Below are 12,639 nucleotides of genomic sequence, written 5' to 3' on the forward strand. Positions count from 1 at the left end.
GTGGGAGTTTCCTTTGGAATATAGTTGACACATTTTCTTCCACCGCCACTCTTTCGTCACCCCGTAGCTTCCTTTTGTGGGTGCACAAATCCTTCAAAAATTTAGCGTACTTTGGTATCTGCTTGCTTGCATCCAATAAAGGGATGTTGATCTCCACTTTCCGGAACCATTCAAAAGCTCTTTTTCCTTCTCTACCTTCTTTGTCTTTTCAAACCTGCAGGGAAAAGGAGGTAAGTTAGATTTAATAGGGGGTGGAGGAGTGAATGTTACCTTAGGGTCCTCGCGAATGCGTCCTTCCTCTTCAATTTCCTTTTCTATTTCCTCCTCACTTTTGCTTTTCGAACTTTTCACTTTAGGTCCCTCCACTTTCTCGCCACTTCTCAGTGTCATGGCACTTACATTCTTGGGATTTGTCTCGGGTTGCGATGGCAATTTTTCATAAATATGGGACTCCAGGCGATTAATGACAATTGCCATTTAGCTCATTCGAGTCTTTATATCTTTCATGCCTGCTCTGGTATCCTGCTGGAACTACGTAGTGCTCGTGACCAAGGATCTAGTCTCTTGCTGGAGCTATCTAGTCTCTTGATAGAGTTGAGTGGTAGTCGTGGCCAGACTCTTGATAATATCCTCCAAAGAGTTTCTTGAGTTGAAGGATGAAAGTTGAGGATTTGATTGCCATGGTTGCTGAAACCCTAGTAGATGATTTGAGAAAGAATTTTGGGGCCTACTCCCATAGCTGAAATTGGGATGGTCTCTCCAACCGGAGTTGTATGTATTGGAATACGGGTCATACTGCCTACGGGGTGTTGGCACGCCTTCGGCCATGTTCACTTGTTCTGCCTCATCCTCTTGCAAAAGGGGACATATGTTCGTACAGTGGTCCATACTTGTACAGATTCCATATACTTTCGCTCGCTGCGTATTCCCCATGGCTAATTGCCTAACAACCGACGTCAACTCTGACAGTTACTGCTGTATAGATGAAGTCTCTATCTCGTTGATTCTACGGGTGGGGTAGCTCTCACGGAAGCCAAATTGCTGAGAGTTTTCTGCCATGACTTCGATAAGCTCCCACGCTTCTTTTGGTGTCTTGTTTGCCAATACTCCTGCACTCGCAGCGTCAATGATACTCCTGTCAGTTCACTGGAACCCTTCATAGAAGTACTGAATCAGCAGTTATTCACTAATTTGATGCTGCGGACATCTAGTGTACAACTTATTGAACCTTTTCCAAAAGTCATACAATGACTCCCTGGGATACTGTTTAATGCTGCATATCTCCTTCCTCAAACTCGCAGCCAGGATGCAAGGAAGAATTTTTCTAAAAACTTCTTTTTCAACTGTACCTATGTGGTAATACTATCTGCGGGTAAGTAGTATAACCAATCTTTAACTGCATCCTTGAGAGAGTAAGGGAAGGCTCTCAATCTAATTTGCTCTTCAGTGATCCCAAGAGGTTTCATACTAGATCAAACTACTTCGAACTCCTTGACGTGTTTGTGTGGTTCTTCACCAAAGAGACCATGGAACGAGTGTAGGAGGTGAATCAACCCCGATTTCAGCTCGAAGGTGGTATTCTCAGCCTAAGTTAGGAATGTGATGCACAAAGGCCAAGTCAACTCCGGGACAGCTAACTCTTTTAGTGTTTGGTTGTTTGCTATGATATATTCGTCCTCTACTGACTCGTTTGCAGTAGATGATTGTCCTTCTTTTCGTCTCTTGGTCTTTTGCCTTCGCCTACGCGCTGCCTTCTCAATCCCAGGGTCGTATATCAATTCACTTGTGCGAGAAGAATGGGGCATAAACTAACAAATATATCAAGAAAAAAAACTGAACTCAAAAAGAAATAAATATTTCAAACGCCAGTCCCCGATAACGGCGCCAAAAATTGACAGGTGCCGAATATGTGCAATAATAATAAATAAAACCTACCTACTACCAAAAGTAGCCAATAATCAATTTTAAGTAGTAGAACAGGGACTCTAGGTGTGCAATGGGTTATTTGATTCACCCTATTCCTGAAGAGTTTGTTTAATCTGATATACCCGAATTAATTATCTGACTAAATTCACTAACTAGTAGACAGTGGCAAGTAGAGTCGTCTCCTCAGGGGATGGGGAGAAATTTATTTCCTTTCAAATCAAAACAAATAGGGGGTTTTAGAATTAAATGCTAACTCAATAATTTAATTGTAGAAAATAATTCATTAAAAGAAATAATTAGAAGAGCTCTAGCCAAGGGTAAACTTCAGAAATGGTTCAGACACTGATCATTGATTCCCAAATAATTCCAACATTTATTAATAGATTGGTTATAGTTGTCATGCACGCGATAAACAACCAACCCTTCCTTAATTTCTCGATAGTTAAGGTACAACTGTTAACTATTTTTCTAACTCAAAAACAACCCAAGGTACGACCGTAAAATTTAATTTCTAGATTGCATTAATAATTAGAAATGTTCAATCCTAACTAACAAACACGCTACGAGGGTTTGTTTAAGTTAAATCATATGTTTCTCTGACATAAATCTAATTACGCCAGTTTCAGTTGCTACTGAGATAGGGATATTCGAACAATTACGGATTCAATTACCCCTAATTAGCAAAATAGCTTATATGAATAATTAATTATTGCGCACTAATCAACCATACACAAGAGTTATAACAATTAAAAGCAGGAAACATGTAAATACCAATAAATGAAGGAAATAATTACAAGCGGTTTAGATCTCACAGTAATTGCCGAACCAATTCGTCAATTGCTCCCTTGACTAGAATTAGGGATTTAGTTCTCCATAATTAGAGAGCAGCCCATGCTAATATATGTGACAGGAGCCATCAACTCGTGTTTCTAGAATCGGTCAACCCAGGAAAGAAAAGAACAAGGAATTCCGTACTCTCAATTTGTTTCCCAAAGCAAGCATATAAGAGAGTCTGGCCTTTCCTTCAATTTTTGTCAACCGAAAATAAGAAGCAAGAACAATAGTCAACAATGGCGGCTCAATTGTTCACAAGCATACTTTTTTTTTTTTCCGAAACGGTAGAAGCTTTTATTTCTACTAATAGAGAAATTACACTATTCGAGCAAAGGCTCAAGTTTTTCTTCATAAAAGTGTACTGAAACACTGAAAATAGAAGAATTCCTCATCAAAATGTAAATGCATTGCCTGCTGACTCAGTTTATGACTGAGACAATTAATGCTATCATTAGTGGACTGAAACTCAAATGAGCATATCGTAAACATTAAGCTAAGATCTGTTATGTCTTGTATGTGGGCTACTAGTAGCATGTTGCATGAAACTTGACAGTTGAGAAGCTTGTAAACCTGTAGGCTTGGTGTCTGAAGTTTGATACTGAAGCAGCCACGTTCCTGAAGCTTGCAAAGTGCCAACCGTATAGCCACAAGGTTGTCCAGTACTGGTGATCCGGTGCTTCTTTCTTTCATCAACCACACTGCACTTAGTTGATGCAATCTGTTTTTTGCCGTAATGCCGATTCCCATGTTCAGACCCTCGAGATGTTGTCCCACATGTACACTAATGGTCAGTGTGTTGGTATTTTCGACCACCCTCTGCTCTTGTACATCAACTATATCTGTTTCTGAGATGCTCACTTGTTGTTCAGTCTGTTGGGATTTCAAATATTCCTCCCATTCCATAACTGCCTTTGTAATCACTTTCATTGGATGTCTTTCTTTGTCCTCGAACTCTACTGTATTCCTGGCCTTCCAAATTTGCCAAAGAATGTCCACTGTCAATGCTATATGTTCCCTTCCTTCCTTCCTATCTGTGACTTCCATTAGTGTACTCACCATTTCCTGAAGTCACTTGTAAACTGCTGTAGACCATCCCATTGCAACGGAGCCATCTTCCAGATCATCCTTGCGGTCCTGCACTGGAAGAAAATGTGCTCCACTGTCTCCCTGTTTTCACCACATTGCTTACACATTAGGTCACCTTTTCCCGTTCTCCGAAAGATTGCCTCTCGACCTGGTAGCACTTGTTGGAAACACTTCCATAAAAACACCTTGTGTTTGTGCTTTACTGGAAGACCCCATAGCTGTTTCCAGATTTTCTTATTTCCCCCTGACCAGCTTGTTTCCCCCTTGCCATTCAATTGCCCCATAGGTTGCGTGGCAAGACTTGTGAGTGCTGCATATGCCGAGCTGACCGTGTAGTTTCCTTTTTTTCTATGAGTCCAAAAGTAGTAATCTGGTCTCCCTGTCGAGCTTATAGGTGTTTTGAGTATATGAGCAGTTTCGTGTGAACTAAGAGCCTGAAGATGAGAGTTGATTTCCACCTAAAGTTGGCTATCTATTCACTAACTGTTGTGATATTGCAACCAGGAGGTTTTGTGGATTCAATCTTACCACCATTTCCTTCCAACAACCAAGCATCTTCCCAAATTTTGGTGTTGTTCCCATTTCCAATCTGTTTCCTAGCTCCGCATTGCACCACCTCTCTTGCGGACATTAAACTTTTCCATATCCATGATGCATTTCCTTTGATTTCGCAGTTGAAGAGGGTTGTTTTAGGGTAGTACCTAGCTTTCAAAACTTTGCTAAGCAAAAGATTGGGGCATGTGAGGAGCCTCCAAATCTGTTTGCCTAGCAAAGCTTTGTTAAAGCTTTGAAGATCTTTGAAGCCAAGACCACCAACTTGTTTTCCAGTTGACAAAGTCTTCCATGAAACCCAATGCATTTTCGTTTGACCATTCGCCTCCCCCCACCAAAATCTTGCCATCAAAGAGTTGATGTCTTTGCATAACCTCACGGGCAGCTTAAAACACGACATGGCATAAATTGGCATCGCCATAGTGACAGCCTTCAGCAACACCTCTTTCCCTGCTTGGCTAAGCCGTGTATTTCTCCAGTTGAGGATTGATTTTTGGCATCTGTCGCTAATGAATCCAAAGATTTGCGCTTTGGATCTTGTGATTACCATTGGCAAACCCAAATACTTCCCCTGCTTCACCACCTTAACCTGTTGTAGACTGATGCAAATTTCTTCTTGTGCTTGTTTCGCCACATTTTTGCTGAAGAAAACTGAAGATTTTCCATGTTGATCATCTGTCCGGATCCTTTTTCATACATTTGCAGAATTTTCATCACTTCTTGCGCTTGCTTCTTATCGGCTTTGCAAAAAACTAACGAGTCATCGGCAAAGAAGAGATGAGTTAGTGAAGGTCCGGTTCTACTAATCTACATTCCAGTCAATTTTTTGCTTCTTTGTGCCTGAGCCAGCAAGTTGGAAAACCCTTCTGATACTAGTAGAAACAAGTAAGGCGACAATGGGTCTCCTTGTCTAATCCCTCTTGACGGTATCACATATCCTTTAAGCTCACCATTTATGTTAAAGGAAAAAGAGACTGTTGAGATGCATTCCATTATCCAGTTTATCCAGGTATCACAAAAACCCATTTTAATCATGATTGCCTTCAGATATCCCCAATTAATCCTGTCATAAGCTTTAGACATGTCTAACTTTAAAGCCATAAACCCATTAGATCCTTCACTTTTGTTTTGTAAGTACTGCAAGTACTCATGAGAGATAATAACATTGTCCAAAATCTGTCTTCCAGGTATAAAAACAGCTTGGTTTTTGCTAATGCAGTTTCCCAAAACTTTTTTCAATCTGTTTGCTAGGATTTTGGAAATGGTTTTATAAAGTACATTACAAAAACTTATAGGCCTATACTGCTTCACCTCAGTGGGATTATCGACTTTGGGAATAAGTGATATGGTTGTGTGATTCAAAGCCTTTAACATATGACCCGAATGAAAGAAACTTTTGATTGCTGAAATGATGTCATTTTTAAGAAAGTGCCAATATTTTTGAAAGAAAATTGGTGTCATGCCATCAGGTCCCGGGGCTTTGGTTGGATGCATAGAGAAAAGTGCATCTTTAATTTCTTTTTTCTTAACTAGTTGGGTAAGATCAGTGTTCATGTGATCCGATATTGACTGTGATATTCCCTCCAGAACCAACTCAGTAGGGGTACCTACCTTGCTAGTAAAAAGCTCCTTGTAATGTTTAACCACTTCTTCTCCAATGTCCTCCTCAGATGTGGTCCAAGTTCTGTCCTCCCTTTGAATTCTTTTCATTTTATTTCTCTTCCTCCTACCTTTAACACTAGAGTGGAAAAAATGAGTGTTTTTATCCCCTTTCTTCAACCATTGCACTCTAGATTTTTGACTCCAAAAGAGTTCCTCTTCATCGTATACCTCCTTTAATTTCCTCTTGAGCTCCTTAGTAGCAGCCTTTTTGTTTTCACAATCCTGTCCTTGAAGGTCTACCACTTGTTTTTTGAGGCCATCAATCTTGCTTCTCGAGTTGCCTTGTTTTCCATTTCAAAAGAGGCACTCTGCAATTCGCAATTTTCCTATGCACTTTGAACATATTAGAACTAGTTTGTGCCTCCTCCCAAGCATTCTTTATGACTTGTTCCACCCCCTCTTTTTTCATCCATCTCTTATAAAAAAAGAATCATTTTTTTTCTTAACCTGGATGGGATTGGAGTCTATTAACAACATACTATGGTCTGATCCCAGGGCCTCAATGTGTTTGACTATGGTTCTGTCGAAAATCTAGCTCCAATCATGACTTACCAAGGCTCTATCTAATCTTTGCTTGATTTCCCCTTCATGAGACCAATGGTTACTCCAAGTCCAGGGATTACCTTCAAATCCAATGTCTATTAGTCCATTATGTTCAATGAAGTTGTTAAAATCTTGGAATGACCCCTGCTCTCTTTTCCTACCTCCCCACTTTTCCTCATTTGAGGTAATGTCATTAAAATCACCTGTGATGATCCACTTATGACCCCACAAAACCTTTCTTCGTTGCACCACTTCCCATTGCTTCCTCCTAATCTGATCATCAGCACTGGCATAAATGCCAATGAACCACCAATCCTCATTCTTTTCTGTATCCTTGATTTGAAATTCCATAGTGAAAGCCGTAGTTTTAATGTCCATCACTATCACCTCATAGTTCCACAAGGCCATCATGCCACCTGCTTTATTCATAGACTCCACCACTTCACATTGATCAAATCTTAGTTGTCTTCTGATCCTTTCCATGAACTGTAATCTGTTTTTTGTCTCACTTAAGAACACCATTTGTGGGGAGAGGAGGTTGCAAGCCTCCCTCAACTTGGGAATTGTCAAGGGACTCCCAGCACCTTGGCAATTCCACACCAGAGCTTTCATTTATCCATGGGTGACCAGGTTAGGCTGGTCACCGCCCCTTCAGCTTTGCTTGCAAAGATCTCTTGATCAATCCCCAATTTTCCCTTTTTTGGCACTATTTCAGTCACTTCAACATCGATCATATCCTCATCCAGCAGCTGCACTTTCCTTTTTCCGGTGGCCTGATTACTTAGCCTTTGTTTCTGACTCCCTTTGTGTGATTTCCTGATTATCAGTGGAGTATTCAACTTGCTTCTTGTGCGTGTAGTTCTTTTGTGGTTGCACATTTCCTCCCCCTCCTCTAGTTGAGCTTCCACTTGCATGTTCTCCACTTCTACTTCCTTAGAAGACTGTTCCACCAACTTTTCCAACACTACATTGAGCTGGCCTCCACACAATCTCATTTCAGACTCTAGTTGCGCCTGCTTAGCTATGTCATCTTTGTCATTTACCTGATTGACATCTGCTGTTTGCCCCTGTTCCTCCTCAGCTGCCTGGTTCCTCTCTCTTGACTCCGTCTCACTCAACTTTGGAACCAGCTCACCATCTTTGAAACCCCATCTTTTCTTCTTTGGGGATAACTCATTTGCCTGGAGAATCCCAACTGTTTGACCACAAACCATACTTGTATTCCCCTCCTCTGCTGCCTGACCCCTCTCACTCAGCTCCCTATCACTTGGTTTTGGGACCAGCTCTCCCTCTTTGAAACCCCACCGTTGCTTGTTTGGGGAAATACTAGCATCCTGTTTCCCTCTCCTTTCTTTCTGAGGTGACATTTTCCCACCTCCTGCCCTTATCCATGGTCCAAATTGATTGTGTTGCTGGCCTTTACCCCCTACTATACTAGCTGAACAATTTTTCTCGCTGTGTCCAATTTTACCACAGGTATAACAGAAATCAGGTCCTCTTTCATATTTGAAGCTTAACCATTTCAGTTTCCCTTCCATCTTCATGGTAGTCCCTCTCATTAAGGGTTGTGAAATATCTGCCATGACTAACATTTTTATGTGCCTCCCTTCCTTCCCTCCCTCTTGGGGTATAATCACTTCCCTTGTTCCATGAAAAACTAATGCTATCTTCCTCCCCACCTCCTTGGATAACCAGTGAACAGGAAGATTCCAAACTTGAATCCACAATGGTGCCATGTTAAAATCCGCTCCCTCCTCTTCAAAACCTTCAAACCATGGTTTAACCACTATAATCTGGTTATCAACAATCCATGGCCCTCCCTTGCAAATCCTTTCTCTATCTTTCTCGCTGGGTATGAAGAATTGAAACGTATTAACACCAACCTCCACCACCCGTAATCCTTTAGGATAACCCCATGCTACTGTAACAAAGTTTCGCACTCCCACATAATTGATGATTTTCTCACCCATTACCTTTCCCACTAGACTTTCTTTACACTCCTTCACACTTGGGCCTACATCTCCCAAGTCAATCTCTGTTTCACCCCTCTCTTTGGTGGAAAGATCAAATCTTTGCAGAATTTCAGTTATTTCCTCAGCCATATGTCCTCGACTATGATTCAATAAGGGAATATCACAGAAACAATACCAGTTGAGAGAATGGGACAGCAACGAAGATGGACTAACCACAACGTAACACACAAATATCAAAGTTTCCCACTGTGATGTTCCACTGATGTTAAAGGCTCAGGATTATAAGGTCTCAGAAACTAAACCGAAAAATCAAACATACTGATTGTTTGATTGTTTAATCCAAATGGAAAAAGCAATTCACAAGGCCAACAATGGTGGCTTTTGTCTCCTGATTGTTTACAAGGCGTAGCAAAACCAGAAACGAAGTTCAAAGCCAAAACGAAAAAATCCCTCAGCCAAGCCAGCCTCCTGGCAGTCTAATACTTCCTCTTCAAGGAAGGGATTTCCTCTTATCAGAAATTGATATTCAAAGAAACAAAACTCTCTAAATAAAATAAAATAAAATCTATTACAATTTAATTTCTTCAGCTTTTCAAACAGGCCCCACTGCTTGAAGTGCCCCACATACGACGAATCTTCTGAATTTTGATTTTAAGTACTTTTCAGCATCAATTCCTGCAATTAGCACCAAAACCATATCTGAGTAAGAATCCATCCAATTAATGCAATATTTAGTTAAACAATTGTGCAATAGTACCAAAAATATCCCACTAAACGGCACCTTATCAGTTTGACAGGAGACGGGAACTAAAAGTGTAGAAGTCCTTTAATTCACACATGTTTATTGAATATAATTTATATAGACTTTTATAGATATAGATATATTGAGTAAGGACTAAAAGGTAAATCATCCAAGAAATTTTTATAGAGTACATATATATATATTGGTCAATGGTCACAAGTTGCCCCTGCAATCGTATGAGTTTTATCTTTTAATTTTCATTTTCATTTTTTCCCTCTTTCTTTCTGTTTTGTCCCTTTTCTTCTTCATCTTTTAATGTCGCAATGCTTTTTATTTTCTCTTAATATGTGCATATTCAAAATAAAACTTTTGATTGGCTATAGCTCATTCAATTTGTTGTATGCTGTGGTTTTTCATTTCTTTCTACAAAACTCCAAAACCAAATACAGGGAGCTTGTGTGCAAGAGTATTGGGATGGAGAGGAGATCAACAGACGAGCCATAAAAGGGGACAAGAATTCAACATCCTTTCGGCTATAACCACGCAAGACTATGAACTTTTGTTAAGAATATTTCTATGATATTAGCTTTTCAGGGTTTAACTTTTCCGTAAAAGCCCAATGTCTAGACATGGAATGGTGTAGATTTTGTATCTCTAAATATTGGTTTCCACTTAATTGATAACATCCTTTAGGACTTTATAATTTCTAGAATTATTTGTTTGGAGAAATGGAATTTCATGGCACGCAATTTCACTTGGAGACAGACCATTTGTACAAAATTAAAAGACAAATAATTAATAGTTGTGTTCAGTGGCGGAGCCAGAAAAAAATTTTAGCGGGGGCAAAAGTAACACTAAAATTTTTTACCTACTCTTTTTCTAATTTTTTAAGCAAAAAAAAAAAAATTCACCAACAAGTACAAATGATGCATATATTCCACGAAAAACATAAAAAGACAAATTCAAAAGTATTAATGTAATAACAATTTTATTTAATAAACAAACTAAACTATTTACAATTGCTCACTGCGAGTTTTTATATTTTGATAACTAACTTGGTTGTAGAAGGTAATAGCTCTCGGTTGTGGGGGAAAAATGGGGGATCAGAGGAGGGAAGGGAAATTGAGGAGTGGGGCCCAAAGAAAGTGAATAATATGATTGGTACTTGTTAGTTGAAATGAAAAGACTTTTTTTTTTCTTATTTCAAATGAAATTTGTGCCCCACGTGTCTTTTTAGAATTTTAGTTTATGAACAAACTTAAAAAATTACGTAATTTTTTCACACCTTTTCTAAGAAAACTCCGGGGGCACACTTAAAATTATATCAAAATTGTATAAGTATTATAGAAATTTAAGGGGGGCAGTGGGGGCCCGTGCCCTCAGTGCCCCCACCTTAAGTCCGCCCTTGGTTGTGTTTAATCATCCAACTTGTGAGTTGGGAAACAAGTTGAAGCCGTATCACTACTGGTGAATCAAATTTTGAGTAGATTTGATTTTAAAAAATTCAGTTATCTAAATTGTGCCATACCACTTGATGAGATGGTGTGACACAAATTTAACCATTGAATTTTTAAAAACCAGTCGGAGTGATGATGACAATGACCTGATGAAGATCAAATTCATCCGTTGTTGATGCCGTTGTGGCCCTTGTGCGTTTCAATTAATTGGATCATTTAATTAGTTACTTGGGCTGAGGGATTATAGCAAACTCTTAGGTTGTTTTTGTTGGACTGGTCCAAGTTCAGAAAAGGAAAAAAATAAAAAAAAATAGGAAAAGAAAGAAAGAAACATGTGTTTATATATTTATATATACACATACATATATACATATACATATACATACATACATACATACATACATACATCTATATGTATGTATGTATGTATACACACATATGTAAACCTGTTGTAAAAACTAAAAAGATAAACATGTGATAATATATAGACACGTATAAATCTTCTGTATGTGTCTACTCATAGATTACTGGTATTGTTAGTAACTTAATATTCATGTTAGCTATATTGTATTATCATGTATTGTTCATTAGTATTTTCTCAAATCATTATACATTACCATAAAAAACCAGCATGTCAACAGGACTTGTATAATGAGTTTACTTAAGTATTATTGCTAATGTCAAGGTATTTCAATTTATAATTCTTGTGGAGTTTAGGGCAATTATGTTCAATTTGTTGGAGACTTTCTTACATTGATTTTATAGAGGCAATTATGCATATCATTTGTTGGCGTTTTATGGCTTTTAGAAGTACAAAATTTTGATCAAGTAAAGTGGAATAGTTAATATGATTGATCTTTTATACACTGTCAATATATACACTCATAGAATTAGATAAATATCACATTATTTGAATTTGAAATTGAACATAAATTTTGTATATGTTGCATGCAGTTAAATCTGCTAGTGTGTACATTATAATCGCATAAAAGATTTACCCAAGTAAATAAAGGTTTTTAGAAAATTAGTATTGTGACCGCAAAGGCTGCGGGAACTTTGAAATGGAACAAATAGTTATCTGCAGATCAGAATACAATACCATCAAGGGTGTCTGGAACTGCTGTCTTCTTCTTCCTCGGCAGGTATTGAGGTCCAGACGAATGTAAACGTAAGAAAAGTAAGAAAAAGAGAGCAGCGGGGAAGAAGGCCACGGAAGAAGGGGAGAAGTGTTTCATGGATTCATATATTAATAATAATTAGTCATATATTAACAAACAATATTATTGTTTGTCATGACATTGACTGCTGAGGCCTGACACAAATCCATTTTCTTAGGCCTCCATTCTCGGTGGAGGGGCTGGAACAGTTGTCGGAGACAACTGTTTCGGAAGGTTCATGGCCTAGGTCAAAAAAATTTGTGCGGTTCAAATTACTCCTTGTAACTCGATTTTCACGCTATGTGAGACCCACAAAAATATTATTCTAGTATTACTCACTGTTGTTCTATTATTACACCTTGTACAGATGATATTACACCGTGTGCAAATAGTGTTACACTTTTTGGAACGGTTGCTCTGACAACTGTTCTAGCCCCGGATCCTCCATTCTCAACCACCGGCCCCTGACAGGCATTGAAAACTAGGAAGATTTGGTCACTGGTTTTCTCATAATCATTTATGCTCCTTCTCTATCAACAATTAATAGGACAACGGAAAAGAAAAGGAACATTCATGCAGCATGTATTTTAGTAATTTTTTTACGTCTAGTTCCACCCATCTTGACCCAAAATACGATTTAATTTCTAGATGAAGAGGGAAGGGGAAAAAAAAAAAAGAAATAGAAGTGGCATTTGTTGTGACTTGAA

This window comes from Coffea arabica, chromosome 2c (assembly GCF_036785885.1).
Source record: "Coffea arabica cultivar ET-39 chromosome 2c, Coffea Arabica ET-39 HiFi, whole genome shotgun sequence".
In the NCBI taxonomy this organism is placed as follows: Eukaryota; Viridiplantae; Streptophyta; class Magnoliopsida; order Gentianales; family Rubiaceae; genus Coffea; species Coffea arabica.